Genomic DNA, 3938 nt, shown 5'->3' on the forward strand with positions numbered 1-3938 from the left:
ATGAGGTAAAAATTTATAAAATAAACTACTTTAAACTGATTTTTTGTCTCCGTATCTTGTTTATACAAAACTCAACTACTATATATTCATGCTCGGGTGCAGTATTTGACCTAATTAAAATCCCCTCGTCAATTACTTTGTATATGCATTACAACCAAGCATATATAACACCGTTACCCCACGTATCTGTGACATAAAAGAGTCGTGTTTGTAGGAATTAAATAGGATAACATCAATCACAATTCGTTAAAATGACTAATATAAATGTAAACTAAATGCGTGAAAGTAGATATATGTTCCCCATTTAAAGTATCCTACATTGATATACTTCCAAAAAGACCTCCGTCAAAGTGGCGAAGGTTGAAACAGATAAACAACATCAACTAATAATTTGACATCATATTGTGTGTGTTGTTTTTTCCCTTTCTTTTATCAATATATTTTTGAATAATACTACATATTTAAATTTTTTTGTTAATTAAATTTAATTAAGTTAGTCTAATATAATAAAAATTAATTACGATTAATATTATTTTAAATTTTATTATTTAATTTTGTTAGATTTAGTTTATAAAAAAAATGAAAGATGTAATATTACTTTGTGTTTCCAAACTTGCTAGAATAAAAAAAGAAAAAGCTAAGGTTGGTTATAACAACGAGTAGTAGTAAAAGATTTGCGATCTTGCATTACAAAATCCTTGTCTAGTTTTGTTACAGGTATGACATAATTAATAACAATCAGTCATGTTAATGTCTTAATGAAAGTGATTAAAAAACACTGATTGCAAGAATCACGGTTTATAAATACCATTTCAACGTAAAATCTGAGATAAGATTTTATTGTCTTTCTTACAAATCTTATCAACAAATATTAAAAGAATGGTAATAGTATGAAAAAATAATAATGTAAATTTATTTTATTTAATATTTAATAATAATAATAATTAATTTATACGATCGTTATAATTCGATTAAGACATTATAATTCGGCTATAAACATTATAGTTGGGTTGTTTACATACCAAAAACGTATAATAACGTTTGTTATTATTTCTCATTTAAGTGAGATATTTGGAAAATATAACCGAATACATCTCATTCCAAATATAAAAGGAGATAAGAAAATTGTTTAGAGACATTGCAATTTATAAAGTCTATTATTTACTCACTAATTTAAGCATCGAATTATCTTTTATAAGTGTTCACCTCTTTATTCTCTTTTTGTTGAAATATAACTTATCCTCACAGAAAATTTGCAAATATTTATGATAAATAAATTATATAGCGATCAACCTCCATAAAAATATTAATAAATGTTAAATAAGATAAATTTTAATTATTATAGTTGACTTTTTATTATCTTTCAAATATTATTATTAAAAGAATTATGCACTCAACAATGACATTACTCACTTTGCCCTGTTGATCGAAGACAATTAATAGACTCGTTAGTTCAAGTGGCTGATAAATAGAAATATTTTTCAGATATAGAAATAAAAGTGGAAGAAAGAATACTTTGTATAGAGAAAAATTTATGGATTAATAAAATTTATTATTTTTATCAGTATTTTTAATTATTAATTTAATTTACTTATTTTAATAGTTTAATAATATATTTTTAAAAATTATTAGTTAACTGTTAGTCAAAAATAATAAATTTTGATGGCTTTTTAGTATTTTTTGTATATAGATATATTTGTAGAAATATTTTTTAAAAATATTATTTACACACCGAATAAATTATCAAATATTTATGTATAAATACATGTATACTTTAATTTAATTTTAATATATATTTTATATTTTAATATATAGCATACGCTAATGGTTGATTTTGGTAGCTGACTTTTGTATATACCTAATATATTTGTATTTCTTTTTATTAAAATAACATCAAAGCTTTATCCCCGCTACAAAAAATACGCTTAGAATCATCGGATTTACCGTTAGATTCATTATCATAATCCGACGATAATATTACTGTTTGATTTACCATCGAATAAGATTCGCCAAAAAAACCTCGGTGAAAAGCATTTACTTCGGATTTTGGACGTCCGATGCTAATGCTTCAATTCTGATAATAATTTAGGACAAAAAAGATGACATATCCGTTGATATAATTCCGACGACAATAAATAGACAATTTTGATTTTAAAAAATTGAAAAAATGATTACTGAAAATTAACTTTCTATTAAATATAAATAATATCGAAATTAATATTTTTCAGGATTGGTATTTTTACCATCAATATTTATATCATTATTAAACATAATAAAAACTAAATATTATTTTTTATTCAAATAATCAAATTTAATTAGTCTGTTAGTTTTTATAATTTTGTCAAATTTTTAATTAATTTTTTATATTTTTTTCTTTTTTAATTGGATATCTAAACTAATATTTTCTTTTTAATTAAGTCCCCTTGACAGTAGCCATTATAAAAAAACATTAAAGAAGAGTAACTAAATCAATTATCAAACCGTTCTAGCTATTACTACACTGATTTAAAAATTTAATCCATTCAACAGGAGTTCAATTTATAATATTTAAATTCGAATTACATTTAGTAAGAACTTGGAAGTTTTAATTATTTTGATTTTTTTTAAAATAAAAATATATCTTTCAATATATGAATTGAAAATTATTTATATTAATATTTTAAACGTAAGTTAGTATAAAAAATAATTAAATATATATTATTATAAGAATGTTATGTTCATGGCTAAGGCCTAAATAGTCTAGTCCAGCAAACAATTAGTAGCAAAAATGTGCATCTTAATAAGAAGGGAATACTTTTAGACCCAAATGAAAATTCATATCTATTAACCCTCATAAGTTATAACTCTCTTCTATCAGCAGTCACCGATTTCACCATAACTTCCTTCATTAGCAACCACCAAAAATTTAAAACGAGAAAAAGGAGTTCCTCAAGAAGAATGTAACCTGTTGCTACTCAGATCACTGTTGCCACGCTGTCCCGGATTCACCCTACGACGCACCACACTAGAAGCATCGTCTCTACGCCCTGTGACTTCAAGAAAATCACTCAATAACAACACTTTTTTTTTTTTAAATTACATTTAAAAAGCGTAGTCTATTTATATAATAAACTACACTTTTTTCTATATTACCTTTTTATAAGAGAATAGAAAACACAATAATGATATCACTTAAAAGAGCGCTTTTCAAGAATAACCTATTCTTTATATTTTGAGTGTGCTTCAAAAATGTTTCCTAATATAAGAGCTCCAAATATCCATACACTTAGTGAATTTTTTATTGCCTTTTCATCATACACTACACGCCCGTGCCTCACCTTTCACTACTTCACCCTTCATCAGAGAATGAAGGGTCGCACTTTTGATCGCCACTTCACCCTACACCACTCACCTTCGCCATTCTACACTCATCGTTGCCCTTCTTCTCCACTCACCACCTCACTTTGCTCACCACTTGTCGCTACTGCCGCTCCTCATCTTCTTCATCTTTGTTTACCAATGTAGTCATCGTCACTGCACCTTTGTCGTCTCTGTGCTCACCGTTGTCACTTACCCTCGTCGTATCTGTACTCACTGTTGTAGTTCAACCTCGTCGTCTCCGCGTTCACTGTTGCCTCTCACCCTTGTCATCTCTGTGTTCACCGTCGCCGGTTGCTCACCATCGTTGTCTCTACACTCAGCATCGTCGTCTCTGTGCTCACTGTAACACCCGATTACCCTAAGCCTTACCTCTATCCGTAAAGCAAAGGATAACGAAGTGCGACGACAATTCTAAAGCTTATATTATATAATATATGTCCAAGAATTTATATAACTAGAAGCCCGATGAAAGAATAAAGCTCAGAGTTGCATATGATATACAAAAAGAGGACTAGTCACAGCCTGCTGAGTTTAGGCCGGCTAGTCAAACTAAATGCAACAGAATTTTGAAGTTTAAA

Source organism: Arachis duranensis, chromosome 5, assembly GCF_000817695.3.
Source record: "Arachis duranensis cultivar V14167 chromosome 5, aradu.V14167.gnm2.J7QH, whole genome shotgun sequence".
In the NCBI taxonomy this organism is placed as follows: Eukaryota; Viridiplantae; Streptophyta; class Magnoliopsida; order Fabales; family Fabaceae; genus Arachis; species Arachis duranensis.